This window comes from Ostrinia nubilalis, chromosome 28 (assembly GCF_963855985.1).
Source record: "Ostrinia nubilalis chromosome 28, ilOstNubi1.1, whole genome shotgun sequence".
Lineage (NCBI taxonomy): Eukaryota > Metazoa > Arthropoda > Insecta > Lepidoptera > Crambidae > Ostrinia > Ostrinia nubilalis.
Genome location: NC_087115.1, coordinates 4,270,870 through 4,286,408, shown reverse-complemented (window position 1 = coordinate 4,286,408; position 15,539 = coordinate 4,270,870). Strand labels below are relative to the sequence as shown.

The following is a 15,539-nucleotide window of genomic DNA, read 5'->3' as shown; positions in this document are numbered from 1 at the left end:
TGTAACTCGTATCACATAAATAGGTACTTGAAAATGGCACAAAATATCAAGTCGACCTCGACGTGTATTGCCAACATCATCAAAAAAGAAGAAGAAGAAGTGAAACGCAAGCCGTTTCAGTTAAATGTCCGTACTCATGCATGACCAACTGCGACCATGGATGCCTAATTAAATCCTAATAAATAAAGTAATGTAATAATTTTTTTTAGTGCAGGTTTTTTGGAATCGGTTTTAATTTTTTCGGTTCAGTGTAGGTGTGTCATCTTTACAACCCGGTCTAGTTAAATCCTGGAGGCCGTGACGTCACGTCGCCGCTCTGGTACGGATGGGGAAAACGTGGGGAGGTGTGCGGGTGAGTGCGAGGGAGTCGCATTCCAGCGAGATGCGCAGTAAGCTCGATCGGGTTGCAAAGGGACACCTGTATATCGGATCGTCAATATCAATGAGAATAACACTTGTGTTTGAACAATTTTAATAATAAGTAGACACATTAAAGTTCACTTAGTTTAAAGTGTTAATTTTGACGTCGTTTTATCGTTGCCGCTAGGTGGCGCGCTTGTGTTTCAGTTTAATGTCCGTACTCATGACCAACTGCGACATTATAGCCTGACCAGGAACATAAAAACCCTGGCATAGAGGCGCGTCAATTGCATTTGATAGTGCAACACTGAGTACAGTCGTACCTGTGTTAAATTAATAGGCTAACTTTATGTATCACGATTCAGGATTACGGGCTAATTTGATATTTTCATAAATTAACGAAAAAATATTATTATAGGTAACCTGGTTTAAATAAATTAAATGAAACCATCAATCGAGTTAGTAGGATTTATTTTATTATTCATCAATAATCAAATTCAGAACTTGAATATTCAACTGCAATGTCTGCTCATGAACGCTTCAAACTCGGTACTTCTTTCCCAATTCCATAAAATTCAACACTTAGAAAGTGACAAAAAACTTTAAAATAGGTAGTTGAAACAAACCACAGCTAATTTTCATAGTGGACTGTCTATACGATAAACATGTCTGTCAATTTGACAACCTTTTTCGAAAACATTATTCAATGAAAATATTGTCCGAACCCTTAGTATTTCTCTTCGACAAATACTTTAACACATTGTGAACCACTTTTCTTTCACGACTATAAAAAGATTTTAGCAATTTAATTCACAAAATCAATTATTATTGCGCACATTTAAAATAAAGTTTGTTTATACTTTGACAGCAATAGACTGACATGCAAGGTGACATGTCAATGAAGTTTTCAGTTACTGTTGCCATTAAAAGAAATTAGTACCATTAGTTTTCCGCAACATGGCGAGGGTTTTTATGTTCCTGGTCAGGCTATAATAATATTTATTTTCTAACTTTTTAGCCCAAAGTTATCATTATTACTGCTGATTTATCACTACAGAATTAACTGGAATGACTGAGTTATCGTCAATGAACGAGTTCACAACCTTGCCATTATCTTCAATAACGACGTTGTTCAAAATACGACTGCCCACGATGTTTACATTATTAGCGATAGTACAAGCGTTCCCAATATTTGAATTTGATATAACGAAATTTTCTCGAATATTACAACCATTGCCAATTTGTGAATTTCTGATAACCGTGTTGCTTGCAATGGTACAACCGTCACCAATTCGTGAATTCGTTATAATGGCATTGTCGCCAATATTACAATTTTTCCCAATATGGGAATCTGGACTAATCAAACTATTGCTACCAATGTGAGTTCCAGCGCCAACAGACGCACCCTCGACTAGGCAGCATGATCTGAAATCATTGAAAATGTTTTAAGTTATTTATTTATGTAGGTAGCTATAGTCTGGTCTGCGAGCACGTAGAATTTTGTCCAATGACCCCAAGCTACCCATCCTTATCGCTTACGCGTAATTATATTGCTGTCGCGACTGTGGGACGGGGCGCCCGCAGTGAGTGTGCGAGCAACAGCAACACCAGGACCAGACTATAGCATAGATTACTCAAAGGCTTTCGATATCCTCAAACATTAATTTGTATGGTAAAGTAAAAAGAGCATGGGATCAAAAATACTTACGTAAACACAATCAGAAATATATACAGCCAAAGAGCCGCTCGTGTGAGGCTGGAAACGGGAGATGCTTTCCTGATAGAGAGGGGGGTCAGACAAGGTGGCCCACTCTGACCCAAGCTGTTCACGGCAGTACTAGAACAAATAACAATTTAAACTACTACACTAGCGCGTTTACCATGTACATTCAGCGTCAAATACAGGGTGGCCCAGAAGAAAGTTCACTTTTGAAAATTCAAGGAAACGAAAACTGTACATTTTTGTAGAACTTTAACTATTACAATTTAAAGGAAATTTAGTGCAATTTATTTTAAAATTTACTTTCTTTCATAAATTTTATCGTACATGTGATTCCCTTGACGTTTACAACATTCGGTCAACATACATCAAATAGTCCAGTCAATAAAGCATTATAGATGGAAATCCGTGGAACACAATTTTTGACTTCGGGACTTTATTTAGACTAGTTAGGAGGTGAACATAGCAAAAGTCCCCGCCCTTAGCCCTTGGGCCGCCGGAGAGAGGGGGGTTTAAAGGTACCACTTTTCGGTTTTTCGCTTAATTCTCGGAAACTATGCGTCCTAGTGACATAACTACTATGAACCAAAAAAAGCTTATTCAATTTGCTACAGGTGAGATAGTCAAGTTTTTCTATATCTTGTATAGTTTCCGCGGCATCTGCTCTAGAAGGTCTGTAATATTGGAAATTTTATTTTTGTCTTACATGTTCCCATCAGGAGAAAATCGACTAAATCAACATTGAGCTAATATTCTAGACATGCGGGAGCATGTGAAGCCTAGTTCCAGGGAGGGGACTGCACCGTGCGTATATTTAGACGAACCACTTGGAGCCACTTTTGACTCCTCATCACTCAAAAAGTACTGTGCATTAACACTTCAAATTTGGCTCATATGTTGAGACTTGCAAGATAAACATCAGCTTCAAATTTCATAAACATACCTCAAACGGTTCTTTAGGTATTAAAGTCCAAAAATCTACATGGCTGACCTATAAGACCAAATTCTTACCACTTCCAGATGACCTTGAAGGTTCAAATTTGGCATCCAGATAGGCAGTTGTGTAAATACAAAGGAACAAATAAAAAATCAGTAAATTTTAACATTTCACAGGTGATGGATAGATTTTAGTGCCCTAAATGTCGATTTTTGAACGTGAATACCTAAAGAACCGTTTGAGATATATTTATGAAATTTGAAGCTTATGTTTATCTTGCAAGTCTCAACACATGAGCCAAATTTGAAGTGTTAATGCACAGTACTTTTTGAGTGATGAGGAGTCAAAAGTGGCTCCAAGTGGTTCGTCTAAATATACGCACGGTGCTGTCCCCTCCCTGGAACTAGGCTTAACATGCTCCTGCATGTCTAGAATATTAGCTCAATGTTGATTTAGTAGATTTTCTCCTGATGGGAACATGTAATACAAAAATAAAATTTCCAATATTACAGACCTTCTAGAGCAGATGCCGCGAAAACTATACAAGATATAGAAAAACTTGACTATCTCACCTGTGGCAAATTGAATAAGCTTTTTTTGGTTCATAGTAGTCATGTCACTAGGACGCATAGTTTCCGAGGATTAAGCAAAAAACCGAAAAGTGGTACCTTTAAACCCCCCTCTCCCCGCCGGCTTAAGGGCTAAGGGCGGGGACTTTTGCTATGTTCACCTCCTAACTAGTCTAAATAAAGTCCCGAGGTCAGAAATTGTGTTCCACGGATTTCTCTCTACACCGTCGTTAAAGCATTCATTGACTGGACTAAAAATTTTGTAAAATTTTCGTTAGAGTTACCTCGGAATTGATTCAGGATGAATGAATGCTGCAGAGTTTTTGGATTATAAGAGTTTACTCTGCTCATAAGGTAACCCCACAAAAAGAAGTCTGCTGGAATGAGATTAGCGCTTCTTAGAGGCAGTGAAATTTCACCCCTGCAAAATTGGTTTGTTGCATTGAAAAGATGATTAATTTTTGAGAGCGCTATACTGGTAGGCTGAAAAGCTTTTTGATTTCAAAGCTGCAAGATTCGCAAGGCTATGACCGGAGCACTTGGTTTCATCAAGATGGGGCTACGTGTCACACTTCAAATAAGAGCATTTAGATGGTAAGAGACATGTTCCCACAAAAAAATAATATCAGGCAGGGGTGACATCTCCTGGCCACCAGGAAGCCCTGATCTCACTCCAGAAAATTCTTTTTTGTGGTGTTACATTAAGAATAGAGTATACTTTTATAATCCAACAACCATTCAGCAACTGAAGCTGAGCATTCGGCAAAAAATTGAAAATAGGTTTCGAGGTAATTCTAACGAACGCATTTCAAGATTTTGATGTATGTTGGTCGAATGTTGTAAGCGTCAAGGAAATCTCCTGGGCGACGTAATTTAATAAAGGTAAATTTATAAATAAATTGCATTAAATTTCCTTTAAATTGCAATAGTTAAAGTTCTATAAAAATTTACAGTTTTCGTTTCCTTGAATTTTCAAAAGTGAACTTTCTTCTGGGCCACCCTGTATACTGGTCATCACAAAAATCGGCCTAGGGCCCGGTCCCTACGTTTTACAGGAAAACTCGTTTCTACTGACACAATCATGGTGCCCCAACAATATTGGTGTTATTGAAAGCCCAATAAATATCCATAAAGAAAAACACATTTAATTTCTTAATAAACGATTAACATATTATACCATAAATGTGACTTGAAAAAAGACCTAACTTTGGGCTCACCTCTGGGATCAATTAGACCAATTTTTATGGTTATAAAACCAAATAATGATCTCACGTGTCCTCTTTAACAGATGGATAGCGAATAATCTCAACTTAACAGTATTAAAACCATAAAAGTTGGCTCAAGCGTATCTACCTATTTTTTGAAGAAGTGACTCTGGCTGGATCCTTCTAAAGACACATTTTTGGGGTAAAAACCTTTCCTTTAATGAAATTAATGAACTTTAGAAATAGGTTTTCAAATGGTGCCAACATTTGTGGGAAGTGGGAATGCATACGTTTGAAAGTGCTTGTCGCGGGAGGGTCGATTTTTGTGATGACCAGTGTAGTTCGGGTCACCCTAATTAATCAAAAAGTTCGTCTGTTAGAATTGGAATATGGTTGTCAACTTTTTGGCCTCTTTGGGTGTCGCGAATTAGTTGACGCTGAGTGTACCTGCCATCAGGAATAATCAGGATCAGAGGCTCGTATATAACACAGTATACAGGGTGGAATTGTGTAATGCCACCTGGAGGGAAAGTACTCTTAATACTGTAGATGGATAGAAAAGCTCAAAGAAAACATTCCTTTATTTTTCAAAAGAACTATAACTGCATTGCTCTACCTTTGGGCTTCGGCTTGACACTACTTTTTGGGACACCCTGTATGAGCTTATTTACGAGCCTCCGAAGGTACCTGCATGGTAAAAACGCTAGTATTCTAATAATACACGCAATTATCTTTACAGAAATCAACTGAATCACCCATCTTTTACCGGTTGTCACCATTGAGGATTGGAAAAATAATCCCGATTGCCATTAGTGGCGACGCGTATTTATCACATACTTTCCCAGTTGTAGACCTTACTAAGCTATTGCTTTGCAAAATGGGAAGTCGAACCTTAACTTCGATCTTTTTCTTTCTACTAGCTTTCCGCCCGCGTGGAATTTTGTCTGTCACAGAAAAACTTTATCGCGCGCGTCCCTGTTTCAAAAACCGGGATGAAAACTATCCTATGTCCTTTCTCGGGACTCTAACTATCTCTATGCCAATTGGCGGTCTGTAGATCCTGGCTACACAGGAGTTGCAGCGGTAGGAACGAGAGGTGGGAATAGTCCCGTTCACTAGCTAATTTATTATGATAATCACACAGTAGGTAGGTACAGGTAGCGACTTACCAAAATGAAAACATTATTAAATTAAAAAAAACAATGGACTTCGATGTTAATAGGTTCGATTCTAATGTTATACTAAATAACTAGAGCCGTACTGAGGTAAATAAAAAATTGCTTTAAATATATATTAAATTACACCAAATGGACATTAATGACAAACAACTGTTTATCTCTTTTTAACTTACCGATGGTGGCGTATGAAAAAGGGATAGATAACGTTTGCTCAGTATCTGGTGATTTAGCAAAATGTTCACGTCTAGCGTCTTTATCTCGCTTTAAGCCTCAACTAAACAACTAGCTTCGACTGCCATCGACGAAGTTAGCTGAAGTCCGAACGCGTATCCACACCAGCTCGTGTACGCAATTTTGTATATCTGCATAGCTGGGCATTAACTCGTTAATCCGTTAATCGTTAATTAACGAAGTTAACATTTCTATTAACGGATTAACTTTTAAGTTAACTTTAAAAAATGTTAACGGACTCGTTAACTTCCGTTAAATTATCCTAAGTCCGTTAATCCAGTACCTACTATTTACCAAAAGCACGCTGAAAAACGCGTTCTGACAAGTACGTTCGGGCTTCCAGAACTTCCAGAACCCAAAACAACAGTTTTTGTAACCAGATCACTAACGACACTCAACTGTAAGTATGTGTGGGACAACTCTTGCAACTGAATTTAAGACCAGTTTTCCATAAATTTGGTGTACTTATGTAAGTACGATGACAATGCAATGTTATGGTACCATTGAGCTGGTCTGATGATGGAGTCATGAGGTGGCCATAGGAACTCCTAAATGAAACGGCGGCATCGCATCGAATTTGGGTTCGTTGGATTTGTCTTTTCGAGCACTTTAGTACTAGATGATGTTCAGGGTCCTGATGATGGAGTCAGGAGGTGGCCATAGGAATTCCTAAACGAAACGGTGGAAACTTATCGAGTTTGGGTTTGCTGGATTTGTCTTTTCGAGCACTTTGGTGCTAAATTGTATTGTAATTGAACCAAGGCTCTGAGATTGAGATACTACTAAAAAGTGTAAAATAAAATTATAATAATTAAAAAACTTTTTTAAAAACAAGCTTTTATTCTGAAATGCAGTTGTACCTACTAAAACGAAAAAAAATAATTGTACTTAAGCAAGGTTCAAATAATTTCGAAAGCTTGTAGCGCAAACAAAAAAGCCGGCCAAGTGCGTGTCGGATTTTTTTTTTTTTAAATTTAAGTTATTTGTATGAAAGATTACGCGGTAATAAGCGGTTTACGATTTACAAGGTATTAAAAAAAACTACTTACTAGATCTCGTTCAAAACAATTTTCGTTGGTAGTTTTTACATTAATGTACATCATGCTTTTTTTAGATTTTTCATTTTCTTATTTTAGAAGTTAGAGAGGGGGGGAAACCACCTTTTTTCCACTTTGGAAGCGTCTGTCATGCAAACTATTCGATTTTGAAAAAAAAATATTTTAGAAACCTCGATATCATTTTTGGAAACCTATCCATAGATACCCCACACGTATGTTTGATGAAAAAAAAATTTTTGAGTGTCAGTTCTAAGTATGGGGAGGCCCCAAATTTTTTTTTATTTTTTATTTTTGCATCAAAATCTTAATGCGGTTCACAGAATACATCTATCTACCAAGTTTCAACAGTATAGCTCTTATAGTTTCGGAAAAAAATGGCTGTGACATACGAACGGACAGACAGTCATGACCAATCTATAAGGGTTCCGTTTTTTGCCATTTGGCTACGGAACCCTAAAAAAGAGGAATAAATTCCATGCGCGATACAAGCTTTCGAAATTATTTGAACCTTGCATACAATGATTTTTTTCGTTTTATTATCATGTGTTAACGGATTAACGATTAACGTTAACTTGCGTTAAATCTTGTGAAATGTAACGTTTTAACGTTTAACGAAGTTAATTTTTTTATTAACGGTTTAACGATTAACGAAGTTAACTATTTGATTAACGGTGCCCAGCTATGTATATCTGTTACGGTTAATGTGATAAATTGAAAATTATGAATAATTACCGACAGGTGAGGTAAAAGTGATAAATTAAACACATTTATATCAGTGATTATTTCAAAATGTAACCTTATTATGAACAATACTTATCATAAAAGAGAACAATGGCTCGTGTACCTATAGTGCTTGCTTGTGTACAGCCACACATTTTGAACGTTTTGATATCTTTCAGTTCCTTTCGGATTATTTTTTTGATAAAACATGCTTAGGAAAACTAAAACTAGAGAAAATTTCCTATATTTGAAGTGGTCTTAGTAACCCAAGAGTTCAGGAAAATGAAAAAGAGCACTTTGTTTAGCACAAAAAGTTGCTTGAAGTGAAGTGAAGTGTGTACTCACACTATCTACGAGTACTTCGATCAATTTCGCGAGTAGTGTAGTGGCGACGTTATAGTAATCAAGAGTTAGTCATAAATTTTTCCTCTGTTGTTGTTTTTGCAATGAGTTTGGAAGGTAGGTACCTACCTAGGTAACATGAAATAAGTGATACGTTGTGTTGAAATACATAATTATCATCGTATAAGGTCGAACCTGGGTAAGCGAGAATCCAAGGGACCTGAATGTTATTCTCACTTATACATAGTTATAGAGGTTTGTCACTAAAGCAGTGTCACTCACGAAGGTTTTTGAGTAGTTACTCTCATATACAGAATGTCCCAGAATGGGTGAATCAAACTGATAGGGGGTGGATCCGCCGATTTGATTCCACGAGATTTATTTTACGTTTTTTGAAAAACTTTACAGGAATGCGTGCAAACTAGCTTAAACTGAAAGGTTAAGCAATGAGCTTTTTAGATCAGTGTGAGGCCCTTAGATTCAATCGTTATTTTAGAAGTAACAAGCGTCCAAATATTTTTTCACAAAATGGTAATGACGTTTTCCCAATGGTAATGATTTTATTAAAATGGTAATGATCTTATGTTAATGGTGATGACGAAATATAATTTTATAGTAATACATTAAATTAAAATAACTTGAAAACTAAAATTTAGATATAATTGTTCAGCTAAACACCAACTTTATCTATGTTATTTTCCTAGCTAAGCACGTACCTATTAAAGAATGGGTTGGAAATAAAAGTAAATGTATTCAATAATTTAATGAATTTATTGAATTTGGAACAATACGGACATTAGTTAAAATTTTTTTACGTTCCTAATATTATTCAGAATCAGAAAAAATATATATTTACACCAATGAGGATTTTGATTGAAAAATATGCCAAGCTACTCTTACTTAGACTTACACAATAGTCAACATACAAGAAATGAATAAAAAAACGTCTTTTCGTAAACTAATAAAAAACTTTCTCATTTAAAAACAAAGCTTAAAGAACAATGGGACAAAACGTCCCCAGAACTGTAGCACTTTAATACCTACCTTATATGATAGACCATGCTAATACCCGACCGATCTCTCTAGCTACAATCACGGCAAAGGTCCTTGACAGTGTGCTTGACTCTCTACTAGATAAATATTTAAAATCACATGATGCTCAATTCGGGTTTAAGCCTGGACTGTCGACCGAGAGCGCCATCCTTAGTCTTAAGCACACTGTCAGGTACTACTCGGATCAGGGGACTCTCATTTACGCATGCTTCCTCGACCTCTCCAAGGCGTTCGATCTTGTGTCTTATGACATCCTTTGGGATAAGATGAGGAGGCAGGGCATCCCGTCAGAAGTATCACAAATATTCCATTATTGGTATGCTAACCAGATTAACAGCGTAAGATGGGCTAACGTTTTTTCTGAGGAGTATGGGTTGCAGTGCGGGGTGAGACAGGGTGGGCTGACGTCTCCCAGGCTTTTCAACCTATACGTAAATGACCTCATTGTTGCCCTTAGCAGTATGCGTATCGGATGCTGGGTAGATGGTGTTTGTATCAACAACATAAGCTACGCTGATGATATGGTACTGCTGGCGCCAACAATGGGGGCTCTCAGAAAGATGGTGGGTGTGTGTGAAGCGTATGCTAAATGCCATGGCTTATTGTATATTGTGAAGAAGAGCGAATACATGGTATTTAAGGCCGCCAGTAAATGTCCAAACGTGGTACCCGACCTCTTGCTTAATGGGGTAAAGTTAAACAGAGCCACTAAATTTAAATATCTCGGACACTACGTTACTGATGACCTTAAAGATCATGTTGATATCGAGAGGGAACGAAGGGCGCTGGCAGTAAGGTGTAATATGTTGGCTCGCAGGTTTGCCCGATGTAATGACCATGTCAAGATCACTCTGTTTAAAGCATACTGTCAGAATCTATACACGGGAAGCCTGTGGACCACGTACTCGCAGAAATCGCTTAGCGTCCTTCGGGTCCAATATAACAACGGTTTCAGGATGCTGTTGGGCTTGCCTCGCTTCAAATGTTTGCTCAGTCGCACACTGACGGCTTCTTTGCTGTCCTATGCAAGAAGACTGCCTCGTTGCTCAGTAGGATACGGGCGAGCCCCAACAGTATCCTGAAGACCGTGGCGGAGAGGTACGACTCTCCTATTATCCGACATTTCCTTCGGCTACTTCTTACCGAACGGGTTGGATAATTAGTGGTATGTTATAATAAGTAAATTACTAACATAGTTGTATAAGGCACCCATTTACTAACCATGTGGATCATTGTTATCTTTAAATGAATTACACATACATCACAGAGTAATAACTAGTATAGAGGCGACAGCGTGCTGTTGCTACCATGGACAACCTTAACATCACCTTCTGCCAAAAGGATCAGTCAGACGATAGTGAGGGTCCGCTCAGATCTGGTGACATGAGCGTGGACGAAAACCATGATACGGTGCCACCTCCATCATTTGTGACACTTCGTAAAACAGCCTCAAGTACCATAGATCCAGACTTCAGGAATGAACTTCAATCTTTCCAAAATAAAATTCTCAGCATGATGGAGGGTTACTTTTCACGACAGGACGAAAAGATCTCCAAACTGGTAAAGGATACTGAGGATGTCAAGACCTCAATAGGAGTTATGAGTGACATATTTGATGAGTTGAAAAGGAAAGTTGAGGATGTTGACCATCGATTGAGCGAGCTGGAGAAAAAGACAAGTACTATATCATCAGAGACAGATCATAAGGAAATTGGTGAGCTACAGGCAAGGCTGGATTACATGGAACAAATATCGAGAAGTTGTAATGCCGAAATCAGTAATGTTCCGGAAAGGCGTGGCGAGAACTTGCTAAATGTAGTACATAATATAGCCAGTATTATAAAACAGCCAGTGACTTCACAAGACATTGTCGCAGTTCATCGAGTACAACAAATGAATCCGACCAGCTCACGACCGAAGAATATAATTATTAGATTCTCAAGTCAAATATCGCGTGACAACTTTATATCGGCAGCACGCCTGAAGAAAAATATTACTTCTGAACAACTCAAAATAGAGGGAACGTCTCATAAGATCTACATCAACGAGCATCTAACGTTAAATAACAAAAAGTTATTTCGTCGAGCAAGAGATGCAGTCAGACAACATGGATGGAGATTCATCTGGGTCAAACATGGAAACATCTTTGTTCGTGCAAAGGACACTTCTCCTGCGTTTACTATACGTTCTGAAAAAGATATACTTAAAATTAAACCACTTGATGTTGCTGAAACATAGTCTAGAATTTCATATTTATTTTTTGTTTGGTTTGGTTCTGAGCGGTTTTATCGGAGAAGCTGATATTTGTCAACTTTCTGTACGTGATTGTGAGATTATGAGCATAATGTTTACTATTTGTGATTGTTGGCAGTGCGCGTTCTCAAGCGTGCATTACTCTGTGTCCTCGCTTGGATACTTACGTGCCGTGTATCCCGGCGCAGTAATGTTTGCTACCTGCATTCGGAAACTATTTATAAAATATCATAATATTAATAGTCCTTCGAAAAATCGCTTACAACGGTATACGCGGAAACTTATTGCGATGGTTTTCATCCTACGTCACAAACAGGACACAAAGGGTGGTCATTAATGGATTCTCATCCGATGAAATAAATGTGTCATCCGGTGTGCCGCAAGGCTCAATTATGGGTCCTCTTCTGTTTTTAATCTTTATTAATGACATAACGACATGTTTTAAAAATTCACATTTCTTGCTCTATGCTGATGACCTTAAAATTTTCCGTATTATAAAAACATTTAATGACTGTGTTCTACTTCAAGATGATTTGGATCGTTTAACTTCCTATTGTCAAGAAAATAAACTAATTCTTAGCCTGCCTAAATGTAAATTCATCACCTTCACTAAAAAAAGTAATATAATTAGATTCACATATTCTCTTTGTAATACCCCTCTTGAAAACGTTTCACTTATTAAAGACCTTGGCGTGTTTTTTGACTCTAAGCTTCATTTTGACATCCACATTGACCATATTATAAACAAGGCCTTTCAACTTTATGGTTTTGTCATGAGAACTTGTTGTCGCAGGGGTCGAGTTGTCACAGGAGTCGAATTGTCCCGGGGTTAAGCTGTCGTGATACCCATTGAAGTTGGTCAAAAGTGATTTTGTATGTATTTTTTCAGGGTTGCTTATGTATTTTTATTTTAGATATAACTTTTTTCTGAGACACGCATGTCACACTTGAGCTGTCATATAATAAAATTATAGTATTATAAGGTAGGTATTAAAGTGCTACAGTTCTGGGGACGTTTTGTTACATTGTTCTTTTAGGAAACCATTCATAGTCATCATTACCATATACAAAGTGTCATCACCATAAGCCTAAATGATATGGTAATGATGTTAATGGTAATGACGAAAACGATTTTAAAATTATATAAAAATAATTGTCACCACTATTGGGACACCTCAATATCGCCATTTTTTTTATTGTAATCACAGGCTACAAAGTGCTAATTATTAGAAAAATATCGATATATTAAACTTACTAAATCGCACAAAATGGGAATGACGCGAGCCGATGACAAACTGCGAGTGTCTCTCGTTTTCGGAGTTTAAAAAGTCTCGGAGCTGCGTAAATTTTACGTGCATTCTGTTCTGTTACGAGCAACGAATTGAAGAGTGGGACGCGCGGACACAAGCGGGGATAAGTCGCGTCGCAGCCGCATTAAAGAACCTTTGATGCTGCCGCGATGGCTATGACGATTTCTCGTGACAATATTTCAATTCATGATTCCATTTTATTGGCTAATACGATTTCAATATAATTTTGTTATTTTGTCACGGTAAATATGTACATTTTAAATTTATAATCAAAATCTGGTCTGTGTATAGGTAAAGTAAAAAAAATTAAAAGACAACGGCTAAGGTCAGTACTTTTACTGTGATGGTAATGACGTTTAGTGCGTGTTTTCTTGATTATCGAAATAACTTGAAGTATTTAATCAATATGGATCATGGCGCCTTATAAGGAAACTTGTATGAATCGTTATTCAGAAGTTTAATTTACCAGAACTACAACAGTTTTTTTTTATCGATCGGAACATAAGTTTTTTACTGTTTCGCGGATTTACCCTAGGGGAGGTTAGCTCTACTATAGTCTTTTTCACGTAAGATGATCCGTATGACACTTCAAGGTTATCCATATTACGCATACTACATATGCAGAATATTTTTAAAAAAATATTTGTATTTTATTAGCAATATAATTAAAAAAAAATTAGCTACTTGTCTTGAAATATATAGTAAAATCTGAGTCTATTGATTATATTTTAATTAAATACGATGTAAAAATATTTTTTATTTAATGTACGCAATGTGTGAAACGGAATAGATTTAGTGCTGGGGTATTTCTTGTATAATAAAATCGATAATTTCCGCGGTTCATTAATCGATTGCAGTGAATACTTAGTTATTAAAAACATCACAAAAATCAACTATATTTTTCGATTATTGACTTTAATAAACGCATTGAAAATTAATTAATAGTTTTTAATTTAAAGTTTAAAGAAACAGAACCAGTACTTTTTAGGAATCGTTTTTTTGAACACGAACCATGAAATTTGAATATTATCAATAAAAAATTGTTACAATAATATTTGTAATAAAAAAAACATGTTTTTTTGTTAAATAACACCTATACAAAATATTTCTCTAAAAGTAGGTTTTACTAACTTCGAAAAAAATCGATAGATAAATCGCTATGGTTTAGTTATGTGACATCTCTAAATCTTTCAAACTCGAAACGTCATACGGATCATCTTAGGTGAAAAAGACTATAATGTACTATCCCAAAAAAAAAAAGAAAAAAAAAAAAAAAAAGCGCATAAGGAAACAAAAAAATTTTTTTTTTATAAGTGAAAATTATTTGTACTTTTTTTCTTACTAGGTAATATTAATTGCACATGATCGCTTCGTTTATCTGTAATCAAACTGTCTATTGAAATGTTACTACATACCTATAATAATCTCGCTTACAGAGGTTTAAAGTAAAAAACTGTTACTTACAGATAGGGTTGCCAGGTCCAAAAACACAAAAGCCGGACTCTGTGCTTCATTTGGCCGGACATTTTTACAATAAAAGCCGAGCCTCGGAGTTTACTTCGACATTACGTTACTCCGACATTTCTGAATATCGACATGACTTTACTTCGACACTACACTACTCCGACAAAGGATATTCGCCTTTGTCTAAGTAGTGTAGTGTCGAAGTAAAGTCATGTCGATATTCAGTAGTGTCGGAGTAACGTAATGTCGAAGTAACGTTTGTCGAAGTTCAGTTTTTGAGCCGGCGCGGCAGCCACATGAAAAGCCTAACAAAAGCCAAGCCAATATTTGGCCGGACAAGACCGTAAAAAGCCAAACATGTCCGGCTTAAGCCGGACACCTGGCAGCCCTACTTACAGAGGTCTAAATGTGAAAAATTACTCTCTCTAAAAGAGGTTTCTACACTGTCACTCATAGAGGTATTCGGAATGACGGGACCTGACTATTATTGTCGCTTAGAGAGTTTTCTTACTTATCCAGGTTTGACTTTGTAACGAAAGCAAAAAGATTTTGTAGGCCTAACTAGTTCTACAAAATACAAGTAAGTACGTAGGTACCTACATACTTACTTAGACTTACCTACCTATAAATGTATTTTCGATGCTCCCTTGTTTTTGTAAAGGTCTCCACTTTTCCAGCGCGTGTATTGCCCTACACAACAAAAACATTCAAATGTTGAGAAGTTTTTGTTGATTGTGTAGGGTTACGGATATCCATAACATCCCTGATAGTAACCAGAGTAAATACAAATGAGTAGGTCATCTTCATAGAAACGCCCGAGCGCGGTTTGTATGTGAGCGCGCCAATACGTATGCGGCGCGCACGCACACACTGGCAAAATTTAGCGTTGATTATTAGCGGACGTGCGCTGAATTTTGTCAGTGTGTGCGTACTGCGTGCGCGCCGCATGCGTATTGGCGCGCGTAGGGTTGCCAGGTCCAAAAACACAAAAGCCGGACTCTGTGCTTCATTTGGCCGGACATTTTACCCTAAAAGCCGGACATTTCACTGGGGGTCGTCATAGCTCTCGAGTGAGTACTATCATTATCGGTTGCCCAATATCCTGATGCGTGCGCTTGTAGCTCGACTTTCGTCTGGTG

General features: G+C 37.2%; 1 long non-coding RNA gene across 2 annotated transcripts in view; it reads right to left on the bottom strand.

The window, feature by feature from the left end:
- Positions 1-455: 455 nt before the first annotated feature.
- Positions 456-15,539, bottom strand: part of LOC135085244 (uncharacterized) — a 32,999-nt gene continuing 17,915 nt past the window's right edge. The window contains exons 1-3 of one of the 2 annotated variants that reach the window (XR_010260040.1): positions 5,961-6,071; positions 2,069-2,197; positions 456-1,785 (exon numbers count right to left, since the gene is read on the bottom strand). This is a non-coding gene — a long non-coding RNA (uncharacterized LOC135085244). Of the gene's footprint in view, positions 1,786-2,068; positions 2,198-5,960; positions 6,072-15,539 lie in introns of those variants that run through there. The other variant, XR_010260039.1, reaches the window with a different exon arrangement.